The sequence below is a fragment of the Hypomesus nipponensis genome, chromosome 1 (genome assembly GCF_054491055.1).
Source record: "Hypomesus nipponensis isolate SF chromosome 1, ASM5449105v1, whole genome shotgun sequence".
Taxonomy (NCBI): domain Eukaryota; kingdom Metazoa; phylum Chordata; class Actinopteri; order Osmeriformes; family Osmeridae; genus Hypomesus; species Hypomesus nipponensis.
In genome coordinates, this window is record NC_140361.1 from 18254354 (window position 1) to 18268040 (window position 13687).

General features: G+C 42.0%; 2 long non-coding RNA genes across 2 annotated transcripts; both read right to left on the bottom strand.

The window, feature by feature from the left end:
- Positions 1–451: 451 nt before the first annotated feature.
- Positions 452–10295, bottom strand: LOC146302873 (uncharacterized). The gene is made up of 3 exons (XR_014758160.1): positions 10141–10295; positions 692–843; positions 452–570 (listed from the first exon to the last, which is right to left on the bottom strand). It is a non-coding gene; the product is annotated as an uncharacterized LOC146302873 (long non-coding RNA).
- A 1554-nt stretch (positions 10296–11849) lies between these two features.
- On the bottom strand, positions 11850–13152 carry LOC146302874 (uncharacterized). The gene is made up of 3 exons (XR_014758162.1): positions 13089–13152; positions 12504–12656; positions 11850–12360 (listed from the first exon to the last, which is right to left on the bottom strand). It is a non-coding gene; the product is annotated as an uncharacterized LOC146302874 (long non-coding RNA).
- Between the last annotated feature and the right edge of the window lie 535 nt (positions 13153–13687).

The window sequence follows — 13687 nt, forward strand, 5'->3', positions numbered from 1 at the left end:
GGCCGCACCGGGCCAGTGGGTTTGAAACTTACTGGCCCCAAGACAATTTTTACTGGCCCCCCCTCCAAAAGTTGTAATTTATCATTGTTACAACAAAACCAAAGACTTATAAGTTGTGTTATTCTGTTAACATGTTTAACCATTTATTAAACATATCCTGGATATAAAAATAACAACAATGAAAAATCACATTTCTAGTGATAAAAAATAAAAAGGTAATAGTCAGCAAAACAATTGACTTTTAACCTTAAACATGACTTGCTCTCTTCCCTACTGACAGCCATCTCTGCAAAACTCTGTCTAACAGAAACTGAAACCTCTGGTCCAGGGTAGGACTGGTACCGAAAAACAGCCCGGGACTTTGAAACACAGACTGCCCCTGCCCCCCTCCACAACTCAGACACAGTTTGACAAAAATGCAGACAGGAGGCAGGGTTTTTTGTAATAGGCTGATTTATTTGCACAAAGCGCACTGGGCCAGGCAGTCTCGTTGGTCGGTGGGCAGTCAGAGGTCGGTATCGGGACGAATGGCAGAGGTACACTGGGGCAGGCAGGTTTGTGGTCGGAAGGCTAAACAGGAAAAGATCAAATAAGACAGAATAAATCATGGATCAGGGTGTGACAATTAGTGTAAAAATTAGATGTAATACAGTATCTAAAAATGAGTATGGTACCAGAAAGCCCATCCTACCTTATTAGACGATCAGCAGGTTGCGCATCTGTGTGCTTCGCTGTGCAACTCTGTCAATTATCCCATCACCATCAAGGGCCATCAGAATCTCCTTTTCTGTAGCCATCATCATAAAGCTCTCCAGGTCATCTTGGGACATGGTACTTCTCAGTCTGTTTTTGATAAATTGCAAAGTTGAGAAACTTCTTTCACATGCCACTTGTGTGATAGTGAGGAGGAATTTAAATGCCAAGCCAATCACACTGTAGGCATCTGTCAAAAGGTTGTACTTTGTCAGGATTGCATAACAACAGAAAGTACAGTTTTTGCAGGATTTGCAGCTTCTGTTGACCAGACTCATCTCTTACTCAATGTGTTCACCACTGTCAACCTCTTCACCACATTCAAATATTTGAGTGGATCTTACACTGTATTCATCTAGTGGTGACATCTTCAGTCTTTCCCACTGTGTTGCTATTTCAAGCAAGTCTTTTGGATCCATACAGGCAAAATCTTTCCAAAGGGTTTCATTTGCCTGAAAATGGCTGTGGATGCTCTACCACTGTGTCCATTATGACATTATTTACTTTAATTTTGTAATCAGTGGCAGGATCTGGTGAAGTCTCATCCATTAGGATCTCACCCTGCGTGTTTTTCTTTTCTTCCTGATGCGCTATTCAGGGAAAGAATCATGGACCTCAGAGTCAGCCTGTTTCTTGAAGCTCTGCATTGGCCCACTCAACAAAGCTGTCAGCCGCTTGCCTTACACCCTCAAAGTCCCTGTCACACTCCTTCAGGCTGTCTTGGGTACCTAGAACCAGCCGATGGGCAGTTAGGATGTCCATGCCTTTGGTTTGCAGGTACTTAGAGAGGGGTGTTGTCAGCTGAAATATTCTCAGAAAAACCTGGGCATTGAGAATGGTCTCGTACTTGAGCAGACACTCTGTAAACACTCTTGCTTGAACTCGCCCAGTGGGCTTAACTGCTGTGTCATTCCCAATCTTCTCTAGAGTTAAAATGAGGTCTACAAACAATGCTTTCCCTCCATTCCCACATGACCCAAAAACTTTCAGGGCCACATCTTTGGCCTACCAGCGTGTTTCACCTATTGGTGACACTGCCACATCATCTAATACAGAAAAGAGGGTAACAGATGGAATGACAATGGCAGTAGTGTCAATTAAAACTTTGAATTGAATTATATTCAAAATGTGTGCATAGCACCAGACATGAACTTGAGTTGTTGAGTGTGCTGAGAGTAGAGTGGAGAATCCCTTGTACTTTCCCTGCATGTTAGCAGCTCCATCAGTCGCATTGCCAACACATTTTTAAATATTCAAGTTGTTGTTGTCCAGGACCTGTTTAAGCAGTTTAACAAACGCTTCCCCAGATGTATCCTGGCAGTCCACCACAGCAAGCAGTCTCTCATGGACAACATGTGACACATAGCGAACAATAACACTACACTGGTCTTTGGATGTGATGTCTTGAGTGGTTTATCTGGACTGAAAACATACCAGCTTCCCTGACCTCTTTTGCCACTTGTTCCTTTATCATATGGCCGATGGTTTCAATAACTGTATCAACTGTTGTCTTGGAGAGAAAGGTAACTTATGACCCTCTTCCACCTGTTCCTCCAGATTCATGAAGCCTTTCACTTTTCAGATGCAAGCAGTTACGTGTTAATTTAGACAGACGTCATACTTGTAAAAAGTAAAATCTGTTCTAGGAAGTTGCCATGATCAACTGCCTGATCCTCCAAGCTGTAGGCAGCTTCAGATTTGCCTCTGTAACTCAGACCACGCTTTCCAATCACCTTAACGACATCAACCACCCTCTCCAAGACCACTCGCCTTTTTCTGTCTTGTTGCCGATGTTCACACATCTGTTGATTGCAGAGTAGAGATTTTATGTCTGCCTGGCTGGCTTTGAGAAAGTATGCATCCGCACAATCTTTGTGAGCAATGGTTCTTTCATGCTCGACTATCCTTTGGTGCACATGTGACCAGGTTTTCATGCCATCCTTAACAAATGCATTCTCATTTCCAGGCTTTGAAAATGCAAGGCAGACAGTATAGAGAGTTTGCGTTTTCACAATAGGTTAGCCATTTTCTGTTGGATCCATCCTTCCAGTGAAAAACCTTTTTATTATAAATGCTTGTCGGTTGTTGAGGATGAAAGTTAAAAAACATATCTAGGTCTAGCTTTTTCAGCGCCACCTTTTTCTACTTTTCTTTTCCTTTCCATGTTTTTCCTAAAGAAACAACGATGCTAGCTAAACTATGGCTGTTTATCAATCCGAAGAACGCTGAGAACGCAAGTACATTCTTTTGAAGAACATTCTTGCAAGCGTCCTTGCGAGAATGGTCTTGCAAGGACGCAAGGACGGAGAATGAATTGAGATGGTTAGGGTTTTCCTGGACTCGCAGCATTATGATAACACTGACGAACTACAAAAACTAGATAACAAAGCTAAAAAATTGTCCCTCTACCTGTAATTTTACGTTTTCTGTAGCCCTTGCTATCTTACAGAACCTAATATTAACTAGGTTATCGAAAAGTTGGAGCAAATTTACAAATAAGCCGTTTCATCAATAAAATAAGAACATTTTCAGCGACTACACTGCCTATTTCTGGTCACATTTGAATTCAGATGCTGATTTACAAGTACCGTTTAGCTGAAATATGATAAGTAAAAAATTATAGTTGTGAGGTTTGTCCGCCTCGCTTGACATCTTGCAATGACTTCTGGTGAATCAGAGGCGTTCTCGCTTCTGGTGGTCAAGTCACCATCCGATGCATCCTAGATAAAAGGGGCGGATCAAGAACATTTCCGGGTATTTTTGGTGTTCTTGTTGACTTGTGTTCTTTGGATTGGAACCGTACTTGGGCAATGAAAGATGACGTCAAACGAGTTCGCAAGAACGGAAAAAACATGGATTGATAAACAGCCTATCTCTAACGAATTGGCTGTACCCGGAAAACAATAGATTTTTGACCAATCGTGATCTGGAAGAATTACAGACAAGTGCATTTTACACGGGGGGAAATGCCCACACCCACCTTTTGGATTTTGGATCGCTCTAGTTGAACAGTTGCTTCATACTATTGGAGTATTCAGGCCGTCCTCAAAGTGAGCTTTATATTAGGCTTTTTTTAAATTTATTTTTATAGTGCCGTGGCACTATCGTTTGTTTGACCGGCCGTTCGGACTGATTCTCCCGATGGCCAGTCCGACCCTGCTCTGGTCCATCAATGCTAATATATAAAGCTTCCCTAGCATGTCATCAGTATGATACCAAGTACCCAAGTCGACACCATTCTTCTGCTGCTGTTCAATAGCCTGAGGGAACGAGGCGAACGGCTGGCCCGTCTTGATAACGAGATATGCCGTTGTTATAAGTCGTGCAATAACACGATGGGCATCTACATTTAAATTCCTGACCAGCATGTCAACGGCCTGGAAGATGGATTGTCAAGCATCCGTTTAGCTGTCACGCAAACCAGGTGCTGTCTGCTAGCATGGCTGGTCAGGGATTGTTTTCGAAAAATTGTCGCTGCCTGTGTAAAAACATCCACTTTTGTCTGCTATAGACCGGAACATACGACAGACGACACAGTGCATCTTCGTTCCATAAAAAAAGTTGCTTCCGTTTGAGCTTGTAGCTCTACTTTGCTGCCATCTTCACTTTATTGTCTCGCGCCAGTTGTAAAAAAAATGCAGAGCCATAGAAAAAGAGAGTTGCAACACTTCCATAGACTCCCATTAGGTGCGTTCGACATGGACTGCGGCTGCATGAAACGACCGGCGAGAGGAGCTGCTTGCAGTCGGGGAGGAGTTGAAAACGGCTCTGTGAAGTCGGACATTCCAGCTTCTCGTGGTTTGCTGCGTTGATGTCAGTCATGGCCGATCAAGCGTTGTTTGCTTACTTTACTTTAGGGCTCTTAAGCAGGGGCGGATCTAGAGATTTTCATTTGGGGTGGCAATGGGGTAGCAGAAGGAAGTTGTTGGGTGGCCTCCTGGAGGCGAATCAAACCCAAAGTAAGGGGGTACAGTCCTCCCTATGGTAAATGATTAGGCTAGAACATTGTAGTTTAAATTAAACATTAACATTAATATTATTTATTGAAATGTTCTGTTAAGTAAAAATAATATTTTTCCATGGGAAGATTGAGGTTCATGTTCTTTAATTGTAACTTGTTTTCACTATATGCTCTTATGGTTTTTTCACAATGTATGCTTCATGTTTTGGCTACCCGCAATGTTTTGGGCTATCTCACTGTTATGATCAGAGACCTATGAACTTTTGTAAAGCTCTCTCTTGGAAGTCACTTTGGATAAAAGCGTCTGCTAAATGCATAAAAAAAAAAAAATTGGGGTGGCAGTATTTTGTATTAATATTTGTATTACCCCTCAGATTCCCCTTAGATTAAATATATAAAAAAAATGTTTTTATATATTTAATATGCCGCATCATCCAACCCAAATTCCTCTGGCCGTGCCACTCTCACTATGGACCCGGCAGGAATCAAGCGTGTCTCCTCTGGAGTTCTTAGTCGAGTCTACCACTTATCAGACAATCCAAAAAAAGAAAGGGTCTGCACAATAGCCAATCGGAAAATAGCACCATTGTATCTGGGTAAGATTTAATGCAACAACCAATGGAAAAAAAGCATATCCTGTAATTTTTCACGTGATTCTGCTACGTCTTCCGAAAATGTCATTCACCTACACAGCAAACCACTGGAGCTCGAGCATCACTTTGAGCACAGAGTAGGCTAAGTCATGATCTCCTGTTTTAATGCCTGAGCACACTTCTAAGTTCATAAGACATCAATTTAATACGCACAATACATAACTTTAATACATGCATCCTTTATAAAGTCGTGCGGACATTGTTCCCGTTGCTATATTCACTAGTGCACAGTGCCTGTGATGGAGCTAATGATTACAGTTGTAGAATTCTACTTTCATGTATTATAAATTCTTTACATTTTAAATGTGTTAGAACACGTTCATATCGAAGACAAGTTTTGTTCAGAATCAGCTACATGTTAGCAGGTCGACTGACTGATTTCCTTCTCATACATCCCCGTTGCTTCACAGTTCATTTCCCTGTTGAAGCTCAGCTTGCATGGACTTCAATGGGGCTGCTATTAACAGTTTTTTTCAGTGCTTCGAAGCTGTACGGTCATTGGATGAATGACCAACACATCACATTTTACAGGTGACAAGCGCAGCCCCCCCGACGAACGAGTTACATCGGAAACGACACTTCCACCTTCCAAACACCCGTTCAATGTGGGTCCTGGTGTGTGTGTGGGCCTCATTGAACCTCTCCTCCTGTGGTGTTGCTGGGTTGATCATCGGTGTCACGAGGTAACTCCGGAGAGGGTAGCCACTGTCCCCGAGGAAGATGCTCCTGCCGAACTTTCCTCTGCCAGCCTCAGCCACAGCTGATTTGGCCCACATGAAGCTGTCGTGTGTGCCTCCTGGCCACTTGGCAACGATGTCCGGCAGTGGACCACGATGAACTGCCACCTGAGTGTTGATGGCAGCGTAATGTTTCCTCCCAATCCAGCACGGATCCACCAGGGAGGGATTGTGGATTGAGATCAGTGTGCCATCCACGACACCGATTACTCGGGGGATCCCAGCCATGGCATGAAATCCACTGTGGACCTGGCGGACCTCGTCCCGTGTGGTGGACATTTGGATGTGTCCGGGCATGGCGCAGGAGGATCGGTGTCACAGCTACCACACCCCGTGAAACCAATGCCTTGCTGAGGATGGTGCCGTCCCCCACCACATCCAGGAAGCTCCACACTGCGTAAAAACGCAGCAAGGCCAGGAGCTGCACCTCCGGGCTGAGGGCAAAATTGCAGCGGGTTGCCCTCCGGATGTGTGGTGACGGGGAAGCCGGTACTTGGACTGGACAGCCCTGTCCGACAGCACATTTAGTGGGGAGAAGTGCTGACGCACATAGGCATTTATATAAACTATCTGGCTTTGTGCAAGGCGACGCTGTTGATTAGCAGCGAGAATATGCTGTTTTGCAGCCATGGTGTCTCACTCGCGTGGACTTCAGCAACGCCTTTATATATAGACTGAGGTGGAGCCTCGATCTCTTGATGAGGTTCCAGCCGAGTTCAATTACACCTATCAGTTTCCCTGATATCTGTCAAATACCACAGGGTTGTTGATGTTTTTATATCTAATGTAAACTCATGCAGATGCCGAATGTTTGTGAAAACGTAATGAGTGATAGTAATGATGATTCATTTTATTTATGTAACTACAGGAACACATGGGCAATTATTTATTTTTACATTGTTATTTTTCTTCTTATGCTATTATTGGGGTGTGCTTGCCTTCGGCGAGCACAAACCATTGTTATCTCACATATATATTTATTATTATTATTATTGTTTATTTTCGCGACCCTAAGGCTCAGTCAATATTTGGACTATATAGACAACGTTGATGTCAAAAGGTTTGTCTTGGTCGCGATTGTGTTGGTTCTATTGGGATTTATGTTCCGTTGCACGGTTTAGGTTTTTATTAAGTTTTTGTGGCAAAAGTGAAGCTAACGGTGGCTAACTTGCTAGCCACAGTCACTGACGCTACTGACGTCACTAACGTCACGAAATATCGCGTGACTACCTCTAGCAGAACATTAGTTTAACAGCTCGTTCTTCTGGGAGATAGCTCGGCTAACTGCTTTACTGCAAGGGAGCTGCAGAAACGCCACAAGCAAAGAGGCCAGGGTGATCACTATTTACCCATTTTACTTTGTGATATAAAACACAATTGTTAAGTGTAATGTACAATATAAGCTGATATAAGGAAGTAGTTACATCTACTTTCCGAAACAGTAGTCTACTATTTCACTGAAGCATTAGCATCATGACATTAGCCTCTGTTGCTCGGGCAACACATACTACAGCGGTCTATGATGCATCTGTTTTCAATCGTTAAAATAAACATTCCTCACAAATACATTTTCGTTGTAGGATTTATTTTGACATTAGATTACAAGAAAACAATTTGTTGGTGAAATTAAAATTTCCTGTGGTTTCAAAACAGTGTAGCTCACTGCAACGCTGTACTGTAGCCTACAGTAGTCTCGTAGCTAAAAAAAACATCAGAGCTGTTTACAGTAGCCTACGTAGGAAGTCAAACGGCGGCACATGTTAGTGACTACTAACCTGAACTACAGTAGCCTACGTAGGAAGTCAAACGGCGGCACATGTTAGTGACTACTAACCTGAAAAATAATTCATTTCAGCCTAGACCGTACAACAGAAGTAACGTTAAATGGAATTCAACCAACGCAATCGCTACCAAGACAGTCTAGTAGTAGTTGTAGCCTACAATTTACCGGGACAGCTTCTCCACACAGCAGGGCTATATCGCATTTTGCCTTGTTACTGACAATGATCGCTACCACTGACATTCTTATGAATGAGTGATTTTCCCCTAAATAAAAGTCAAGCTTATTTAAGTTTTTGGGGGCATATTTTCAGTTAGCAGATGATACTATTTGAACACCGGTCTGCCAAATGTATTTGTTTTGATTCAACTATGAGGTATGCTGATCACTACTCCCTCTTGCAGGGGAAATGAGAAGACAACTATTTCATTCTACTCTTCACTCTTAGTATTTTGAGTTGTAAATGAGCAGAAAAAATATGCTTTTAAATCTATGTAATCTTTATAAATAATAAGTACGCTATGCATTTTAATATAAAATATACAGAAATGTAATTTAAATACGGACCCCTGCAACCAACGCAAGTAAGCAAGCACACCCTACAATTTCCCCAGAAATTGTACCCTCTCTAGTTTTTCTTGTTCTGCATTTATCACCACGCATGGTTTTAGTATTCCTTTGTGTCAGATATAACTTTCCCTCACTGCGGCTGCAGTGAGCGTTTGGTCGCTAAGAAGGCTGTTAAGAGTGGGTCAGGCTAATCTTACATTTCCTTCTTAGTGAAAGATCTTAAGCTAAGAACGACTCTGGGAAACACGTCCTTCTTTCACAGCGCTCTTAAGAGCGCTCCTAAGAAGCTCTTAGCGCTTAAGAGCTTCTTAACAAATCTGGGAAACGCGGCCATTAACTTTTTGAGGCTCTTGGCCTTTGGACAAATACATTTACGTTTCACTTGTCTATACACAAAAGTCAATTGAACCTGATACTCTTAAATAGCCTGACCAAGTGATTGGGGAAAACTAGCCTGGCTAACGGAGGTCGCTTTCTCAGGCAAATGACGAATGAAACAGGCTCGGTTAAAGAAATCTGAGATTCAGGCTATCTTCATCAGGCTCGTACCTACAACAGGCAGTCCTCCCTGACGTTTCTGGTGTAGTATGGAGTGAAATACAACATTGTGCACACTGCCAGTAAGCCAGTCTGACTGAGGCTAACGTCAAAACAGTGTAACAGGGATGCAGTCTCCCTCAGATTGCCAGTTTAAAGATTGACTGGGTTTTTTTGGGTATTTCACACTGTTCCTTAAGGTCTCCGAATAGGGTATGTAACATTGGTTGGGTTGAAAATGGCCCGGGTGCTGTTCTATGCCCCCTGATAGATCCTCTGAAATGTTCCCGGGAAAAAATTGCTTTTCTCCTTTTATGGTATGCTCATTAATATTTAGATAAGCTGCACGCTGATTGGTTGGTTTTCAACGAGTGAAGCTGGGGAGCAAAAACGCAACAAGGCCAACAGCAGCACTCACAGAAACACCGAAGGTGGAGAATTAAAATAAAAACGCGCAAATAAATCTATGTCTACACAACACTGTTTTCAACAGATTGACTACATATCATTTGAAATGATAACATTACTTGTTTTCACTTCTTTTGTTGAAGCAAACTGGATTGACTTGGGTGGGTAGAACGTTAGGCTTGGCAACCAAACCATATCGTGATTCAACTCGGCTTCAATTAGCTAGCTCTAGATATCTTGCTGAAAAATAACCTGACAAAGATCTGAACAAACATGCATCGTTAATTGTAGATTTACATGACACAGGTTATTTATTTGACTGAAACACAGTCAGGAAAATGAAACAACGTTGGCCCCATTGCCAATAAACTAGCCTATATTATCACACATTCTACCTATGCTCTTGCATTAGCAAGCTAAACTAGTTTACTGTACATGCCTACTACAGTCTAGTTGTTACTAGTAACAGTTACTAGCAATGCTAACATATCCTATATCTAGCACCTGCCTTTCTCCAGTTCTTTCAAATAGATTATCTAGACAGGCGTTAGCAATAAGCCAGACTGCTGTTCGTTTTCTGGCTATTTTGTCGGAAGCTTCCCTTCTAATGCCGACTACAGTTAGTCTATCTAGAGTCATTTGATGTGTGTAAAAACGTATTTAGCATTCTACCTATGCTATATACAGGACACGTTAGCATTGCTAATAATAACTGTTAGCACAACATCATACTGTCCTTACAGCTTGCGGTTGCAATGAGCATACGGTCGGAACAGCACCTCTTTCCAGGTTCAGCTTCCTAGCAAATCCTGCTTGAAATTGTCCAAGGTTGTCAAAACTGTCTTGGGTGAAATGTTAAGAGCAAATGCATGATTGAGTGTCGAATTTTACGTCACACGGGTAGCTTTGTTGAAAAGCTCAATTTTTTCTTTTGGAGATTTGTATAGGAAAGAAGTGTCAATGGACTTTGATATTCACTGTATGTTCATTTTACCCACCGAACAGATTTGTGTATGTGTAAAACCTTGTCTAAATATGTAATCACAAAGGCTGGCCTCTCAATTGGCTGTGTTTTATTACACGTGACTTTTGCTACAGTTCTGCCGTGGTACAAATCCGTGTGCGTGTGCATGTGCGACGATATGTGCCTCGGTAGCTGTAAAGCCTCCATACCACCAGTTGGCGGTATAGTGGTCCAGTGATTTTTAAGGCAACATGAAATTGCTGGGTGGTTCAAGTGGTTCCTTAGACTCGTCGTGGCTGCACTTGGGATGCAAGGCAGACACCTCGACAGCTTTCGGTAAGTATATTTTTATGTTTAGTAGTAGGCCTAGGTGTCATAAGTAGCCTTATATTGCCCAGTAAAATACAATATTATCAGTAACACTAGTTATCTGTGAATAAATAACTTTAGCTCCACTTATGCGCCACCGAGCAAACATCATTGAAGTGGCACTAGCAAGCTAACGCTAGACCAATTAACCAACCTGAAAATGTCTGGGCCGTATATGGTGTGTAGGTAGCTAGGAGCGAGTCACGATCAGGAGTCTATCTAGCTTTAAAACTAGTTTGGTGGAAGTTTGTATTTAAAAAAGGCTAATAATTAAGAGTTGTCTTGAGTGTCATCAGCTAGTAAGCTAGGCATATTCAATCATTGTTTTCTTTTTAATGCTCTGCATATGTCTGGACTTAAATTAGTAAGTATATGTATTTAAGTGGCCGAACAACTAAAAGTGCCTCTTAATCCCGCTAGACTAGCTGTACTGTTAATTCAAGGCTCTCTACAGTAGCTTGCATCCATTTGTCTTGAAAGTACAGTAACCACTGTTCACGTGCTTCTTACGACAGTATGGTATTGAATGAGTCTGTTTATTACATTATACAATAACTTAATAAGATGAACAAATTGATCCTCCACTTAAGGCTCTTAATGTCAGTTAATAGAGTGGGCCATCCGTTAATGATTATGCATGACTTTACAGTCGGATGCAAATCCAAATGTTAACATCTTAAGTTATGTTTCTATAGGAGTTGCACATACCAGAGATCGACTGGGAGTCCAATGACAATAATGCTGACCAGAAGCCTGGTGTCCATGTACCAGTCCTTGAGAATTGTCTGGATGAACTGGAGATGGATAATCTAAAAAGATCAATAGACCCAGTTGCCACCTCTGCTGAAGCTTAGTTTTGGCCGCTGAAGATGTGTGGCAATTAATATATGTAATTTATATAAGCTTTTGTGTTTGCATTGAAGTACATCTTTAAGCTCCGTCTCCTCCCGTTTAGTGCTCCACGCACCTGAATAGTGTCATATCCGCTTAATGTTAGGCTCTCCAGCCTTGAGACGAAGGGGACCGTAATAGCGAGGATGGCTTATGTACAATTTGTGTGTGTATCTAATAAACTATTAATAGCAAAACTTAGTGAGCTTGAAACTGTAAAGAGAAAGTAGATATAACCTTTTATTATGTATAAAGTGATAATGTGTTCAGCATTCCTTGCCTACAGAAAGGGGGAACCTTACCAAATATACTCAGCCAACACCAAGCTTGTCTTTACAACATGCCATTTGGTAAGCCTAACAGAGTAAAACTCCAAAGCATACACATGCGAGATCTTTCAGCTAGCTGTTATGCAGGGGAGTTAGCCATGACAGAAGAAACATGGGACAGTAGCATGTCTGTATCATGATTGTGGACCAAAGAACCAGAACTGCAGCAGATTCCTCAGATGCTCTGAAGAGGCTGTTGAAGACAGACCTGTGAGACACTTGTTGTATACTCTTCTTTATATCTACACACTTTATAAACAAAAAGCCATTGAAGGAGGGTTAGAGGCAGGAAGGATAGAAGTAAGGGTTAGGGTTCAATAAAAGTCCGGAATTAAGCCATGACCCGAGTGACAACCTCGACAGACACATCTTCGTCATCAACGTCTGGGTGATGTGTGCAAGAATCATCTGGAAAGACAGAGAATGATAATGAAGATGTAGCCAACTCATCCATGGGAATACAAATTGGAGAGTAGGTAATCAAGAAGGGGTCTTTAAAAAAAGATTGGATAATTATCTCAATGATTTAAGTACTAAACCAAATCATGTACCTTGGGTGTGATTTCAGCATCTTTCTCGTAAGGGAAAAGCAGGTTGACCACATCTTATCTGTTAGAAGTGGCCAAATGCCAGTCACCTTCAATCCCTTTCTCAACTGTTGCATTTGTTTCCTGATCGGCCACTTAGATACATATACTTACTAACTTAAGTCCAGACATGTGCAGAGCATTAAAAAGAGAACAAAGAAAAAGTCTAAATGTAAATTAGGAAAACATTTTCTGATGATTGAATGTGCCTAGCTTGCTAGCTGATGACACTCAAGACAACTCTTAATTATTAGCCTTTTTTAAATACAAACTTCCACCAAACTAGTTTTAAAGCTAGATAGACTCCTGATCGTGACTCGCTCCTAGCTACCTACACACCATATACGGCCCAGACATTTTCAGGTTGGTTAATTGGTCTAGCGTTAGCTTGCTAGTGCCACTTCAATGATGTTTGCTCGGTGACGCATAAGCGGAGCTAAGTTATTTATTCACAGATAACTAGTGTTACTGATAATGTTGTGTTTTACTGGGCAATATAAGGCTACTTATGACACCTAGGCCTACTACTAAACATAAAAATATACTTACCAAAAGCTCTCGAGGTGTCTGCCTTGCATCCCAAGTGCAGCCACGACGAGTCTAAGGAACCACCGGAACCACCCAGCATAAAAATCACTGGACCACTATACCGCCAACTGGTGGTATGGAGGCTTTACAGCTACCGAGGCACATATCGTCGCACACGCACACGAGTTGTGGATTTGTACCACGGCAGAAGTGTAGCAAAAGTCACGTGTAAAAAACACAGCCAATTGAGAGGCCAGCCTTTGTGATTACATATTTGGACAAGGTTTTACACATACACAAATCTGAGAGCGCATTTGTGGATCCTTGTACGCATTTGTGGATCGCGATAACCATTTGTGGATAGTACACATTTGTGGATCGTACACATTTGTGGATCTTGCTGTGCATTCGGGAATCTTGCTGTGCATTCGTGGATCTGCTGTGCATTAGTGAATCTTCCTGTGCATTCGTGGATCGTGCTGTGCATTTGTGAATACTTTTGCTACAATAATAGCCCCATAGCTATCCTTTCCCAGTTTTCTGCAGCCAATTTGCGCGCATCCCGAATGTTTACAAACAAATAATTGGTCTATTCAAGCTCAGTCCCATCGCGGATTTTG